The sequence below is a fragment of the Lissotriton helveticus genome, chromosome 7 (genome assembly GCF_964261635.1).
Source record: "Lissotriton helveticus chromosome 7, aLisHel1.1, whole genome shotgun sequence".
NCBI classification, from domain to species: domain Eukaryota; kingdom Metazoa; phylum Chordata; class Amphibia; order Caudata; family Salamandridae; genus Lissotriton; species Lissotriton helveticus.
In genome coordinates this window covers 410,790,309-410,808,016 of record NC_136068.1, presented here as the reverse complement: position 1 = coordinate 410,808,016, position 17,708 = coordinate 410,790,309, and the positions used below count along the sequence as shown (strand labels likewise).

Sequence of the window (17,708 nt, the reverse complement as noted above, 5' to 3'; positions counted from 1 at the left end):
CCCGCATAACGTATGATACCGCCACTCTCCTTACCCTCAAACCCGGTAGCACCCCACAATGCTGCGTAGCTACCCCAGGACACTTCCATGGTCCTTTCTCCTGCCTCTCCTGCAAGTTCGCCTGCATCAAGACCCATACCAAATCCTCCTCCTCCAAACACAGATCCGATTCTAACCACCTGAAATGCATCCTGCTGAACACCCGCTCGGTCCACAAACACGCCACTGAACTCTGGGACCTTCTTGACACTACATCACCGAACGTCGCCTTCCTTACAGAAACCTGGATGAACACCTCATCAGCGCCTGACATCGCCATAGCCACCCCGGAAACCTACAAGATCATCCGAAACCATCACACAAACCAAACAGGAGGAGGCTTCGCCATCGCCCATAAGAACACCATCCGAATCACAACCAGCTCTGACGATAACCTCACGACCGCCGAACACCTTCACTTCCAGATCCACACCGACCCCAGAACCACACTTAGAGGCACCCTCATCTACAGACCACCAGGATCCCGCACACAATTCAACGAAGACATCACCGACTTCATCAGCCCACATGCCCTCACCTCCGAGAATTACATCCTACTGGGAGACCTCAACTTCCACCTGGAAAAGAAAAATGACAGCAACACCACCACTTTTCTGGACAACCTAGCCAATCTCGGACTCAAATAACTTGTTGACACCCCCACCCACTTAGCCGGACACACGCTCGACCCTATCTTCACTTCCAGCAAACACATCTCCTTCGATCACACCACAGCCCTCCACTGGACGGACCACAGATGCGTCCACTTCAGCTACAAAAAGACCACGACCCACATCCCACCAGAACCTATTCCTCGAAGAAACTGGAACAAAATCACCACCGACCAACTCTTCACATCGCTTAACCAAAACCTCCCCGCCATATCATCGGACCCAAACGAAGCTGCCACTAATCTCACACAATGGATCACCCACAGCGCGGACGAATTAGCACCCTTTAAAAACCACCAGATCAAACAAGGAAACAAAAAGGCCCCTTGGTTCAACGAGGACCTTAAGAAATCCAAGAAGCTATGTCGTACCCTCGAGAAAACATGGAAAAAAAAACCAACCACTGACAACCTGATCGCCTTCAAAGACGCCACCCGCAAACACCACCAATTGATCCGATCCACCAAGAAATCAGCTTTCAAGGATCGAATCGACAACAACGCCCACAACAGCAAGGAACTATTCAACATCGTCAAAGAATTCACCAACCCCACCGCCGGCACAAACGACATCACTCCCTCCCAGGACCTCTGCGATTCTCTATCCTCTTTCTTCCACAACAAAATCGCCGACATTCATAACAGCTTTGTAAACCTATCCGAAGACCAACCCACTCCACCCAACTCCGAACCAAAACAGCACTCTCACAACCTTTGCGCCTGGAACCCAATCACCACCGAAGACACCATTCGCCTGATGAACTCAATCCCCTCAGGATCGCCAACCGACCCATGTCCCCACCACATATTCAACAAAGCAGACTCCATCATCGCACCCCATCTCCGTGATGTCATCAACTGCTCCTTCATCTCCGCTACCTTCCCAGAAAGATGGAAACATGCCGAACTCAGCGCCCTTCTGAAGAAACCCACAGCGGACCCCTCTGAACTTAAGAACTACCGCCCCATCTCACTCCTCCCCTTCCCGGCCAAAGTCATCGAGAAAGCCGTCAATAATCAGCTCGCCGCCTTCCTTGAATCCAACAACTCACTTGACCCCTCACAGTCCGGCTTCCGAGCCAAACACAGCACCGAAACCGCCCTCATTGCTGCTACAGACGACATCCGAACACTATTGGACAACGGAGAAACAGTTGCCCTCATCCTACTTGACCTCATTCGACACAGTCTGTCATAACACACTCATACAACGCCTCAACAACGTCAGAGTACAAGGTAAAGCGTTAGACTGGATCACCTCGTTCCTCACCAGAAGAACCCAGAGAGTACGCCTCCCCTCTTTTAGATCAGAGGCCACGGAAGTCATCTGCGGCGTACCTCAAGGATCATCACTTAGCCCCACCCTCTTCAACGTATACATGAGTCCCCTCGCATCCATCGCACGCCAACACAACCTCAACATGATCTCTTACGCTGACGACACCCAACTGATCCTCTCACTCACCAAAGACCCAAACACCGCCAAAACCAATCTACACGAAGGAATGAAAGAAGTAGCCGAATGGATGAAGAACAGCCGCTTAAAACTAAACTCGGACAAAACGGAAGTCCTCATCTTAGGATCATCCCCCTCTGCCTGGGACGACTCATGGTGGCCACCTGCCCTCGGTACAGCACCCACACCCACGCACCACGCACGTAACCTTGGCTTCATCCTTGACTCCTCCCTATCGATGACCAGACAAGTCAACGCCGTCTCATCATCATGCTTCAACATCCTGCGCATGCTCAAAAAAATCTTCCGCTGGATCTCCACCGAAACAAGAAGGACAGTCACCCACGCACTAGTCACTAGCCGACTAGATTACGGAAACACCCTCTACGCCGGAACCACAGCCAAACTACAGAAAAAACTCCAACGTATACAAAACGCCTCTGCCAGACTCATACTGGACATCCCCCGTCAAGCTCACATTTCCGGTCACCTGAAAGATCTCCACTGGCTTCCCGTCAACAAGAGAATAAAGTTTCGTCTCCTCACCCACCCACACAAGGCCCTCTACAAACTAGGACCCGAATGCCTCAACAAACGACTATCCTTCTACACACCCACCCGCCAACTTCGTTCATCCAATCAAGCCCTCGCCGCAATTCCACGCATTAATAGATCCACCATGGGAGGAAGATCTTTTTCCTACTTAGCGGCCAAAACCTGGAACTCTCTCCCCACCCACCTCCGCCTCACACAGAACCACCTCTCTTTCAGAAAACAGCTAAAAACCTGGCTATTCGACAAGTAAAGCACCCACCCTCCCTCAAGCGCCTTGAGACCCTCTGGGTGAGTAGTGCGCTATAAAAATTACTGAACTTGAACTTGTTTCTGCCACAAATGGCCATCACCACAAACAGGTACAGTCTCATAATCTATATTCTATTTTAGTGCAGTTGTAGCCTGTTCTATCAATTCCTACAGCTGAGATTCATCCAATACATGTCCTTGATGGTCATTGTAAGGAAGCAGAGGCAGTACTGGATGATCCTAGAGGTAATTCTTATCAAGGTGACAGGGCAAGGTAAATACCCGGCTAATTGTATTATAACAGTGGTCACAGAACTACAGAGGACAGGGGACAGACAAGAACAGGGTTTGATCAGAGTAAAGAATGTACTGGTATTTGACAAGAGGTCTCCTAGTTGCTTAGGGAACACCCTTTGGACTGGCACCAGCAGATTGCTCTTAAAAACAGTCCTACAGTAAACTCATTGTTGGGTCTGCTGTTATAGAGACTGTTGTACTCAATGCAAGATGGACCAAGGCTGTCAACAACAGTGAGACAGATAAGACTCCAAAGGACCTGGGTGCAACAACAGAAGTCGTTCCCTTACCTGATGGCAACAGATACCAACCAGAGGTCATACTCCAAATGAATATGGACTGTCATAGACAGTGTACCGAATTTTGAAAAGAATAGAAAACCAGAGTGTAAAGAATACCCAGAATACAGGACAGTCAAGATTACAAGGAGACAGTCAGAAAGCCCAACGATGGAGTTACGTACAGAGCTTCAGAAATCAGAAATCAAGAACAGGAATACAGGAATACAGGGATCAAGAGTAGGCTATGCCTAACAGGCATTTGGACAAGTAAAGCCCTGCTGGTACTTGAGAAGTGGAACTAGTATTCGGAAGAAGGAACTTGAGGATGTACCCAACAGGCTCTAGAACAAGTAATGCCTTGTTGGTACATTAAATAAGTCAGGAATTCAGAACAGCAGATCAGAACAAAGAAACAAAGAGAACTTCAGCCAACTCAGAACATACATGGTCAGGGGTCCAACTGGGAAAATACAGAAATAAGGACATCATGCTAAAAAGGATAGGTACAAAGAAAGGTGAGACTGTGGAGCAAGAAAAACACATAAACCACAATGATGCACAGGGCAGTCAGAAGAAAGCTGGACACACAAAACAGCAGTAGCAGGAGTCAGGACTCCTTTCAGGTTTCAAAGATTCAACAGTGCAGGCAACTGGAGAAAAAATCAGGAGCCCCCAGTATTTGCAGTTGAAGCGCAAATTCTGAATGCACAAGCCAGGTTTAAATTCCTCCTCCTAGCACACAGCCACACAGGAGGATTGGAATTCAGAAGAAATGTGAGCTGGCAACAGCACAGTTCAGGTGAGAGAAGTTAAACACACTCCTCCGGCTCTCTTCTTGAAGGAGTGCACTGATGTTCCAGGAAGCAACTCATAGGCAGAACGAAACTCTGGAGTGGAAGAAAGACCGGACATTGGTTCATAATACAACCAGGATTGATTTATTGAAGAACATGGGCATGCTGGAATTGGTAAGATAGAGCTCCAAATATAATATGATTCACCAAAAGATTCCATTACAGCATTTACGCTCGGGTAAGGCATAATGCTTCAGGGGAGGGTGATGAAAAACAAATGCTATCAGTCCTAAAGAGCTTGGTATTCAAGGATATCATCAGAATAATTAATAACTGTTACTTGAACAATCAACAACATATTGAAACGTGTGAGTGACAGTAAACAACACATTGCTACTCAAAAGGAGCATTGACTATGAATGCTACCTTTTCAATCTGACTTAGCAAGAAAAGGAAAAAAACATGAGTGACTTCATCATAAGCCTCAATGGGCTACTATAGCTCTGCGACTTTCACAATTCCACCGATGAGGATCCAAATTGTGTCTGGACCACTGAGGGATCTAAGCTGGAGTATCTTTGAAGATGGTTGCCACAGACAATTTACACACTGGATGAAATTTAGGAAATTATGGTAATAAGCAAGTGTAGATGCTAGAGAGAAAAATGGAGTCAGGAAAAGCAGAGAAGTAGCGCAAGCATCTTGACTACAAATGAAAACCACAGCGAAGCACCAGAGGATTTAAAACCAAACGGTCCCTTTTGCTGCCTTTCCTGCCACACGCCGCGAGATTGACCTCTCGCTCCAACAGTCCAAGGGGACTGCACCGCCGTTGCCGAGACCAGGGGAAGCGCCCAGAGTCCCCCGGTGGCGCCCGTCAGCAGCGTCCTCAGGAAGCGCCAGGAGGCGCTTTAAACAACTGCAGGGCTCCCGCTCCAACAGTCCGAGGGGACTACACCGCCGTTGCCGAGACCAGGGGAAACGCCGTGTGCCGGGGACTCCATTTCCCAGAGTCCCCCGGTGGCGCCCATCAGCAGCGTCCTCAGGAAGCGCCAGGAGGCGCTTAAAATAACCGCATGGCTACTGCAGCATGGGTCCGTTTTGCTGCTTTTGCTGCCTTTACTGCCACACGCCGCTAGATTGACCTCTCCCTCCAACAGTCTGAGGGGACTGCACCGCCGTTACCGAGACCAGGGGAAGCGCCAGGTGCCGGGGACTCCATTTCCCAGAGTGCCCCGGTGGCGCCTGTCAGCAGCATCCTCAGGAAGCGCCTGGAGGCGCTTAAAACAACCGCAGGGATCCCGCAGCATGGGTCCCTTTTGCTGCCTTTTGCTGCCTTTCCTGCCACACACTGCAAGATTGACCTTGCGCTCCAACAGTCCGAGGGGACTGCACCGCCGTTGCCGAGACCAGGGGAAATGCCGGGTGCCGGGGACTCCATTTCCCAGAGTCCCCTGGTGGCGCCGGTCAGCAGCAAACTCAGGAAGCGCCAGGAGGCGCTTAAAACAACCGCAGGGCTACCGCAGCGTGGGTCCCTTTTGCTGCCTTTTGCTGCCTTTACTGCCACACGCCGCGAGATTGACCTCTTGCTCCAACAGTCCGAGGGGACTGCACCACCGTTGCCGAGACCAGGGGAAGCGCCAGGTGCCGGGGACTCATTTCCCAGAGTCCCCCGGTGGCGCCCGTCAGCAGCGTCCTCAGAAAGCATCAGGAGGCGCTTTAAACAACTACAGGGCTCCCACAGCGTGGGTCCCTTTTGCTGCCTTTTGCTGTCATTCCTGCCACATGCCGCAAGATTGACCTCTCGCTCCAACAGTCCGAGGGGACTGCACCGCCGTTGCCGAGACCAGGGGAAACGCCGGGTGCCGGGGACTCCATTTCCAGAGTCCCCTGGTGGCGCCCGTCAGCAGCGAACTCAGGAAGCGCCAGGAGGCGCTAAAAACAACCGCAGGGCTACCGCAGCGTGGGTCCCTTTTGCTGCCTTTTGCTGCCTTTACTGCCACATGCCGCTAGATTGACCTCTTGCTCCAACAGTCCGAGGGGACTGCACCGCCGTTGCCGAGACCAGGGGAAGAGCCAGGTGCCGGGGACTCCATTTCCCAGAGTCCCCCGGTGGCGCTCGTCAGCAGCGTCCTCAGGAAGCGCCTGGGGGCGCTTAAAACAACCGCAGGGATCCCGTAGCATGGGTCACTTTTGCTGCCTTTTGCTGCCTTTCCTGCCACACGCTGCAAGATTGACCTCGCGCTCCAACAGTCCGAGGGGACTGCACCGCCGTTGCCAAGACCAGGGGAAGCACCGGAGACTCCATTTCCCAGAGTCTCCCGGTGGCGCTCTTCAGCAGCGTCCTCAGGAAGCGCCAGGAGGCGCTTAAAACAACTGCAGGGCTGCCGCAGCACGGGACGCGTGCGGGCGCGCCCAGGCGAAACTCTGGCCAAGGGTGTGCCGTTTGAGCCCGTTCGAGCACGTAAGAGGTCACCCCCCTAACTTTATTGGTTTACCAAGGTTAGTCTACCTTAATTACTTCATATTTGCATACCAGCGGGACCAGATTTGACCTGGCTTTTTGATAATATGTTCAAGTTGCTTTGATAGTCAGACTATAAGGTGGCTACTGGAGGTGGAATTTGGAGGAGTACTGCTACTAAAAGCGGGTCTGTGGCAGGGACACTGGACCAGTTCATAATTAGAGCAACATCAGCACTGGCCCACGATATAGCCATGACCGAGCGATGCTTATCGTTGGACCCTATTCACTCCAAACGCTCGTCTTTGGGAGGGCTAATCCATGCTAGGTCACCTGTACAACTTGAAGATGTGGGTGTTGGTATTCAGGCCATGGGAGGAGACAAAAACTTGCCATTGTGGGACTTAACGACCCAGTAGGCACTGCACAGTCTTTGGTACCATCATCTGTCACTCTGTCTGATGCCACAACAGTAAGAGAATCTGCCCGCAGTACATCCCCACGTGTTTTAACGAGGTCTGTGCACAGTTCTTCTCTGCACACCTCTGCCCAAGAGCCAGATACCGCAGTAAAGAGAAAACGGGGTGGGGGTCAACAGAGGAAAAAAACGCTAAATCCCGGAAAGCCAACAGTCCTGATGTATTGGAGCTACCAAAAACGCCATCACCATTGGAGACTACGCCATCTATCCCTCTACTGGGTGCCCTTCATTCCGATATGACTGGTGGCCATTTCCCACAACTTGTTGAGGACTTCTGGGACAAGGTGGGTACCCTACTCACCATATCTCTTAAACCAATCATCGAAAGACTTGCACTTATAGAAGACAAACTTTCGCATTTAGATCCACTTCTTGTGCTTAATAACGATAATAGTAAAAAGTTACTGGGGGGTTATATTGTAACAGCTGCGAATGTAATGTGCAATCCCCCCATTCCTACCAATCTATCATCTATCTCTCCCCCTTCTAATTTGCCATCAACATCTATTAGTGGGAAGGAAGTGGTGGGGTCTACCTTGAATCAAGGCAATATGTCACATGGTGGGAGAAATCTTATTTTGAATAAGGGCTTAGGGCCATGCCAATTAGGAGGCGGCTTGGCGCCCAGTACCACGGGTCAAGACAAAGCCGCTGACCAACCCTCGCGTTCACTTGGCCAGGGCAAAAGGAATTCCAGCCTGCCTTGCATTGATTTACCACCTGCATCATTTCCTTATGTTGTTATTTTGGCTGGCGTACCTAAGCTGGGGCAGGGCAAAGAGGAGTCGTATAGAGAACTAAAAAATAAGTGTACTTATTGGCTGAATGTGAATAGGCCACTCCTCCTCATGTTTATAGTGAAATTTTATTTGTCCGCAGAGTTGGGTGGGTGGGACAAAGAAAGAAATGTATCGAGGGTGACTATTCTGATTAATTTTAGAGACAGGGAGGCAGTAGAGCATATTTGTGACCGGCACCTGATGCGGGAGGCAATGGGGATACAATCCTTCCCCTTAACTTACTTATATTCTCCCTATTCCTCTAATTATTTGCTTGAGAGAAAGGGTAATTCCGGGGAATTCCGGGGAAAATTGGGAGATTAGGCCTCAGGTTGATCATGTAAACTACAGGCTCTGTAATTACAATTCTTTGCCATCAGCCACCTTCCCCGTCAGTAACAGATTTAGTGTTCTAGACCAGGTGGATTGACTGAATCACAGTAGTCTACATCTAATCCCTAAGGGTCCACAGCAAGGTCTTTTAATTAGCCCTAGCGGGACCCAGGCCAATGATTATGAACTAACCAGATGCATGGAATTAGTGAGAATGGAATCTCCAACGGGAATATCAGACGTCACAAAAGAGCTTATGGATAGTACTAAGTTCTCCTGGGAGGTGGCAGCCCCCTGTTTCTGAATGGGGGTTCCAATAGTGTCATTAAATGCCAGGGCAGTCCAAAGGGCAGAGTGTGTAAGTGGCCCTAATTATTTACTGCTGATGAGTAATGCTATCGCAGCACTAGAGAACCCCTTAGGGGCAGTACCACGCCTCATTGAACTTAATGCTGAAATATCTGACGACCTGGTGGAGGCGAACCCATTGTGGAGCCCTGAGTGGGGGGATGCCATTTTAGCAACAGAGAACACCAATGCAGTAATATCACAGGGCCTAAAGATGTTGTCCTGGAATATAGCTGGATTAGGTGCCAAAATGGACCATTTGGATTGGGTTCAATTTACCAATAATCATGAGATCTGCCTATTCCAGGAGACATGGTCCTTGAAACCCCTTCATAGAGTAGGGTTTGCTACTTATTGTAAAGCGGCGGCTCAAGGGGCCAGGGGAAGACCATCAGGAGGTTTGTGGATATGGGTTGGTGTACACTTGGGTTGTGTAGTTAAGGTGATTGAAACCTATTCCCCAGATATTTTATGCATTATCCTCTCCTCTAGTAAATTCCCAAAGGTGGCCATCATTAATGTTTATTCCCACCCTGTGAGGTAGGGACAGACATCCCAGACGTTAGATTGCTTGGCTGCTTTTATTTCCACCCTGCACGAGCATGTCCATTATACCATTGGCGGGCATTTTAATTGCCATTACGAACCTTTAATTGGTTTATCACATCCTATCACAAGTGATGAGGACTCAACCTGGGGAATCCCAATGTGCAACCATTATCCAATCAGGGGCTGGACCCCTCTGGTCCTACAGCTGACTTCATTTACCCTTGGACACTCATTGAGGGCCTGCAATGGGCGTTTAATTGATGACAATCCAGGGAAGAATACCTTTGAAAGGAATGGTCAGTCATCAACAATAGATTATATTTTAGTAAAGTGTGGATCTTTGGCACAGGATAGAAAAGGATTGTGAACTTTTCGGTCCAGTCCCGTGCTGAAAGCGACCATAATCCGCTGGTTGTAACCTTGGACTGGTCCCAAGTGACAGCTGGTCAGGCCTCAACTAATCTGCCCCCTCTTGATTTAGTGACAACTGATGGTGGTAAAAGAATTAGCTGGGGAACGTTTTCACAATCACCAGAGGCAGTGGCTTCCTTGTATAAATCTATCATCCCCTTCTTCGAAAAGCAAGATCCACTATGGATACTAGCGATGATACCGATTATAAAGAGGTGTTGGGGAAAAATCATCCGGATTTGGTTGAAACCCTGGCAGACTTTTTCTCTAATCCCTCAAACCCCAAAAGAAATAAATATAGAGGTAAAAACCCTTGGTATAATAGGGCATGCAGAGATGCAAAGAGCGCCCTGCTGATTAAATTAAGGGAGGGTGACAATGCGAGCATCAAGGAAGCAAGGGCACATTTTAGAAGAATTATTTTATTCGCTAAAACTGAATGGGAAATTGACAGATGACAGGCCATCAAAAAAGCTCTAGAGGAAAAAGATCCAAGAGGACTTTGGAATCTTGTGAAAACAGGAAAACCAGAGGGTAGGTTTGCAATAGAGCCAATCCTTGGGGAGGAGGTATGGTGAAGCCATTTTAAATCTTTATATTCAAAGTCCCAATTAGGGGCCACTGAGTTGGGTTTGCCCGGCATTGACTGTATAGACCATATTCATGTTCCCCTTACCGAGATACCCCCCTGTTCGCTAGCCGAGGTGTCCGTGGCCCTGACCAAAGTCTTACCAAACAAGGCTCCCGGATTGGATCGGGTCCCAGGGGATTTGTTTAGATCTGAACAGGTAGTCTGGGCACCATACTTACAGTGCTTTTTTAATGCATTACTACATGGCCTGACCCCCCTCCCCCCAACCTGGGTAGGTGCTGAGGTCCCTATCTTTAAAAAGGGTTCCCCATTAGAACCAGCAAACTACAGGCCTATCAGCCTAATCGATGTAACACAAAGGATTTTTGCTCATGTCCGATTGGGGAGGTTGCAGGCCTGGATGGACCAATATAATATATTAACTCCCTTACAAGCTGGATTTAGATTGAAGACATCTACTATCGATCAGCTGTTTAGATTACAGCTAATCCACTGAAAGGGGGTTCCCTCTACCTAACGTTCGTGGACATAAAATCTGAGTTCGATTTGGTGGATCGCGACCCGTTGTGGGGCCTTTTGCATGAGATGGGTGCGCCAGTTTCTCTTTGCCAACAGCTTAAGCGTCTTCACGATGGCACTTTTGCCAGCATTAGATTTGGGAATGGCGGGAAACTATTGGCTCCTTTTCCCTTTCTCAATGGATTAATTAAGGACCTTTTGGCCGTTAGGGATATAGATTGCCCAAAACTTGCTAAACGCAATATACCTGCACTAATGTTTGCCGATGACACACTTTTGAAAACACCCATGGGGATGCACGTGTCCTTGTGGAATTTAGCTCATTTGCAAAAAAAGGAATCTAGAGGTAAATATAAAAAAAACTAAGTACATGGTGTTTCATGCTGACTCAACCAACTGCCCGCACCCAAAATTGGATTCCAAGTCCTTAGAGAGGGTCCCAGTTTTTGACTACCTGGGCATTACTCTCAATGAGAAAATGGAATAGGGCCCACAGATTAACAAGGTAAATTTAAAACTCATCCAGGCAAGTGGGGGGATTTTAAAAGTGAATAGGAACTGTGCTGTAAAAGTGATTGGCCTCCCCTGCAGAAATATATAAGGTCCAAGCAAGGGGAGCAACGTTGTATGGTGCCGAAATTTGGGGCCACCGTCCCAGTAATGTTCTGACAGCAACTGAAAATATTTTTAAGGCAACTTCTGGGCCTCGCGCAAAGTACCCCACTAACTATTCTCAGGATGGACATGGCATTGCTCCTATTGCTGACTTGATAGCTTTTCGCCCGCTTTTATATTGGCGTAGGCTATGGAGCACTCCCGAGTTGGAACATTACAGAGAGGAGCTTAAATCAGTTTTGTCTATCCGGGGGGGGGGAAGATTCCCAGGCTGTCTTTTATTCGGAACGAACTTTGCAAATTAGGGAGAAATTACATGTGGGCTACACCTGAAGAGTCTTGTCCCACAATATCTAAATAATCTTTAACATCAGCCTTGAAAGAACAGAGACTGGCAAGTATGTTCCAGACAGTAGACTCCTCCAGTCTTACCTACAGGCTTTTAGACATAAAGCAGCACTATAGTTTGGAACCTGTGCTAGATTTTATTCAACCTTTTCTAGCAAAGAAACTGTATCTCCAATGTAGGCACGGGACACTCCCCCTATATGCATTTAACAATAACTGGGTGGGTGTAAAAAAGTTGTTATGCCCCAGGTGCAAGAATATGGAGGAAACAGAGATCCATGTGATCTTTTTTTGGCCCCTATATAGTGATGCTAGATCTAAATGGGTTCTTCAACTCTGTAGGAATCTGGGTTAAATTATAGAGAGGTCTATAGGATATTCAAACATGATACTTATCCAGTTTTTGTTGTGGCAATTGATACATTTTTATTTGCAATGTGGAACAGACGAAGATGCCTGGTCAGCAGTTAGAGCACTGCCCATAGCTGCCGTCGTTCTATCCAAAGTTCAATTTCCCTGATTTTAAATGCTATTGATTGAAGCTTATTTCTTTTTATCTCTCACATTCGCTTAATTATATTTTTAAACAGTATGTGCTATAGGCTGACGTTATGTAATACTCCTTTAATGTTATCCTTAAATGTGATACTTGTATATGCTTGATGCACTTTATGAGGCAAACCCTTTTTAGGGCGTGTCCCTCTTCCCTCCAATAACTATTTTGCCTTTGGGGTTATCTTGCTTACATTCATTATTTGCTACCGCTGTTCCTTTTTACATTCCCTTTTTTTATTTTTGCTAGATTTTATTATGTGTTTTTATGACAATGAGTATAAAAATGCTATACTATTGTACTTTCATGGCAGAACTTGCTGAAATAAAGTTTTCTTGAACTTGAAAACCAAAGATCAACATTTAGAGAGTGTCATAAAGTAAAATAGACCAAGACAGCCAACATGAGAAGAAACTTGAGTGTTATTGATGTGGTCAATAATGCCCACACTAAGGAACCTGCACTGCCATGGAACAAGAATGTTTGCAATGTTGTAAAGAAAACATTACAAAATGATGTGTAAAGTACCGAACAAAGAGACACCTGTGAAAAGGAAAGTAGAGAAAATGTGACATAACATAAGAGCGATAAGAGACACTAGTCTCCCCACTAATCCATATGACACACAGCATGATTTACTACATCCGGATCATGCCAATCTCGGTTGAAGAAGTCACATGGAAGTTAGTTTTCTTCATCTGCACTCGGACCTGCACCACACCAGCACCGACCAAGCCGAACTCCAGCAGCAACCACCTCAAGTGCATCCTGCTCAACACCAGCTCCGTCCACAGACACGCCGTCGAGCTCTGGAACCTGCTCGACACCACAGCCCCAGACGTCGCCTTCCTCACAGAAACCTGGATGAACGCCTCCTCAGCGCCCGACATCGCCATCGCCATCCCGGACGGCTACAAGATCATCCGGAGGGACCGCGTCAACCAGACCGGAGGAGGCATCGCCATCATCCACCGGAACTCCATCCGCATCACGACCAACACCGACGACACACTCTCACCTGCCGAACACCTGCACTTCCAGATCCACATCGACCCCAAGACCACCCTCAGAGGCACCCTCATCTACAGACCCCCGGGACCATGCACACAATTCAGCGAAGACATCGCCGACTTCATCGGCCCACATGCCCTCGCCTCCGCTGACTACATCCTCCTCGGGGACCTCAACTTCCACCTGGAGAACAACAACGACCGCAACACCACCACCCTGCTGGACAACCTCACCAACCTCGGTCTCAAGCAGCTGGTGACCACTCCCACCCACTACGCCGGACATACACTCGATCCCGTCTTCTCATCCAGCAAGGACATCGCCTTCAGCCACGCCACCGGACTCCACTGGACGGACCACAGCTGCGTCTACTTCAGCTTCAGAAGGACCACGAACCACCACCACCAACTACAGGTTGCACGAAGAAGCTGGAACAAGATCACAGCCGACCAGCTCGCGACTTCCCTGAGCATGCACCCTCCCACCAGTGCAACGAACCCAAGCCAGGTGGCCACCAACCTCGCGCAGTGGATCAGCAACTGCGCAGACGATCTCGCCCCTCTGAAGACCCCGCCTAGCAGACCCGGTAGCAAGAAAGCCCCATGGTTCACCGACGAACTCAAGAGCTCCAAGAAGAACTGCTGAGCCCTCGAGAAAGCCTGGCGCAGAGACCCAACGCCGAACAACATGACTGCCCTCAAGCTCGCCACCCGAAAACACCACCAACTGATCCACGCCACCAAGAAAACTGCATTTAAGGAACGACTGGACAACAACGCCCACAACAGCAAGGAACTCTTCAACATCGTCAAAGAGCTCTCCAACCCCAACGCCGGAAACAACGACATCACCCCTTCGCAAGACATCTGCAACTCCCTCGCCTCCTACTTCCACAACAAGATCACGGACATACACAACAGTTTCAGCTCCCAACCGATGCACGCCACGACTGAACCACCGCCCCCCACCACCACCCTCCGCGCCTGGACCCCGATCAGCACCGAAGACACCATCCGCACGATGAACTCCATCCACTCCGGATCTCCGACCGACCCCTGCCCTCACCACATCTTCAACAAGGCCGACGCCACCATCGCACCCCACCTGCGGGACATTATCAACACCTCCTTCGACACCGCTACCTTCCCGGAGAGCTGGAAGCACGCCGAACTCAGCGCTTTACTCAAGAAGCCATCAGCCGACCCCACCGACCTCAAGAACTACCGCCCCATCTCGCTGCTCCCGTTTCCTGCAAAAGTCATCGAGAAGACCATCAACAAGCAGCTGGCCGCCTTCCTTGAGACGAACGGATCCCTCGACATCTCGCAGTCCGGCTTCCGGGCCAACCACAGCACCGAGACCGCCCTGATCGCAGCTGCCGATGACATCCGAGCCCTGCTCGACAACGGAGAAACAGCGTCCCTCATCCTCCTAGACCTCTCCGCGGCCTTCGCCACTGTCTGCCACCGTACCCTAGCGCAGCACCTCAGCAACGTCGGAATCCAGGAGAAGGCACTGGAATGGATCATCTCGTTCCTCGCCGGAAGGACACAGAGAGTCCGCCTCCCCCCGTTCACTTCAGAAGCCACCGAAGTCATCTGCGGCGTTCCTCAAGGCTCCTCGCTCAGCCCAACCCTCTTCAACGTCTACATGAGCCCCCTCGCAGCCATCGCACGCCAACACAACCTCAACATCATCTCCTACGCCGACGACACCCATCTGATCCTCTCCCTCACCAACGACCCCGCCACCGCCAGAGCCAACCTACACGAAGGGATGAAAGATGTAGCCGAATGGATGACGACCACCCGCCTGAAACTGAACTCAGACAAGACGGAAGTTCTCATCCTGGGATCCTCACCCTCCACCTGGGACGACTCCTGGTGCCCCCCCGCCCTAGGCAGCGCACCCAAACCAACAGATCACGCACGCAACCTGGGCTTCATCCTGGACTCCTCCCTCTCCATGACCAGACAAGTCAACGCCGTCTCCTCGTCATGCTTCAACATCCTGCGCATGCTACGTAAGATCTACCGATGGATCCCCACCGAGACCAGGAAGACGGTCACCCAGGCCCTCGTCACCAGCCGCCTGGACTACGGCAACTCCCTCTACGCCGGAACCAAAGCCAAACTCCAGAAGAGACTCCAGCGGATCCAGAACGCCTCAGCACGACTCATCCTGGACATCCCCCGTCGCAGTCACATCTCCGGACACCTGAAAGATCTGCACTGGCTACCGGTCAACAAGAGAATCACCTTCCGTCTCCTCACCCACGCACACAAGGCCCTACACAACCAAGGCCCAGGATACCTCAACAGCCGCCTCAACTTCTACGCTCCCACACGCCAACTTCGCTCGACCGGACACGCCCTCGCCGCCGTCCCCCGCATCCGAAGAGCCACCACAGGAGGAAGGTCCTTCTCCTACCTGGCCGCCAAGACCTGGAACTCCCTCCCGAACCACCTCCGACTGACCCAGGACCACCTCGCCTTCAGGAAACAGCTCAAGACCTGGCTGTTCGAACAGAAGCGGACCTCCCCTCCCCCAGCGCCTTGAGACCCACCGGGTGAGTAGTGCGCTTTATAAATGCTGTGATTGATTGATTGATTGATCAGTGAGCAACAGTGACGAATATATAAAAATGGGAGGTGACCATAAACGGTAAAGTAAATATCCATGACTTAATCTCTTGATAGGAAAACACTCATTTTGTTCTTTACAGCAAAGCCCCACTAAACTACATCTCTGGTGCAGAATAAGCCAAAATTACTAAGAGCTACTGTAAAGGTCTACAGATATATGACAGAAATTCCAACGATTAGGAAAGACAGCACATTTTCAAGTGTGCAGCCCTACACATCAATGAAAATGTCAAAACACTGGCATGGCCAGGAGCATTGCTAAAATCCAAACCCACTGTTGCTTTGCTGCTAGAACCGTTAGGGATCCAAATATGTATTGAATGAATCAACTGGGCTGTGGGGCTTTTGGTGTCTCTTGAGTTGTGATCAGCCCGCACGCAGGCAGTCGCTTCTATGTATGAATATTTACAAGTCAGAACATGTCCTTTCACTTGCAACTCCAGTTATGGTTTTGTCACGAATGTACATTCTCACAATTGCAGTGAAGGTGGAGCCTGGAAATTTGATTACAACAGCTAATGTTCACCTGGCATAAACTGCTCCTTTGTTCCCTCCACTTTGTGTCCACACTTACACCACAGGAGTTAGTTTAATTGAATGGTTGGCGGACAGGGTACTCTATGACAAATGTGTAATTTAGAGATGAGTGGAACATAGGGTTTCTGTCCAAAGTAACCCTGTTGACTGCATTGATGGAAATCTTCCTCTGATGCCACCTATCACCACCCTGATTATTGGATGCCAGAGGAAGGGCATTACGCCAATCACCTTATTTAGAATGGAAGGTGTGAGGTCCTTTTTTTGCTGTTCATCACTGCCAGGAAAAACTTGATAGTGAGGAATAGGAAAAATATAAGACTCCCATAGCCTGGAGAAAATTCCCACAATGTGGGTGTTATTAGCTTTTTTTTTAAAAAACAAAACCTTGTTTTTGAAATACAAGAAAATGTTCAATGCTTAGTGGACAGTTGTTTAAACTCACGGCAGCCGACCACCAAACCATCTCTACATTTTTCAGAATGTAGTCCATCAAGATAGCAGAGGTAATGTCCTGTGCCACTCAAATGAATGAATTGAAATCAGGCCCTACGTGGGTGGTTCTAAGTGAGGCTAAATAGAGGTGTGTGTGAGTGGAAGGAGAAAAATGTTAGAGGAATCTGTTCTCTCCTATTCCTTGTAATGGCAATTAGTTGTGATGTTACCTACATGCAATTCTGAAGATGTACCGACCAAGAGTCAAATCTAAAAATGTCAACTGGACTGTGGCAGAGGCAATCTTTTCAGATTCACCTGACTTCCGATTGGATTTGCTTTGTTCCTTATACGTTGTGGCAGCCTCAGGGGATTTCAGAGAGACCCAGCTTGCAAGAGACCTCTGAATAGTCTCCATTAAGAGGAGATGAAAGAACAATTGTCAGATGAGGATGTTAAAGATGTAATGTTCTTCTTAGGACTAATGTGAGAGAATGGAGAGAGTGTGATGGGAGAATGGAAGAATGGCAAATGTAGCATGTGAAAACATGGGCTTGTTGACAGATGTAAAAATTGGGTATACATAAATAAAACAATGGAAGGATGAGGGAAAGGAAAATGATTTACGAATGGAAAACTGGTAATGCATTCACAGCAGTTGAATGGTGGAGAAATTGATAAATCATTTACCAAATAAGGAGTGGTTGACTAGTCGAGAGAGCTATGGAAGAATGGAAAGATTGTTGA

At 49.0% G+C, this 17,708-nt stretch overlaps 1 protein-coding gene across 1 annotated transcript in view; it reads left to right on the top strand.

The window, feature by feature from the left end:
* Positions 1–17,708, top strand: part of LOC144769106 (uncharacterized) — a 362,128-nt gene that overhangs the window by 316,249 nt on the left and 28,171 nt on the right. The window lies entirely within an intron of this gene.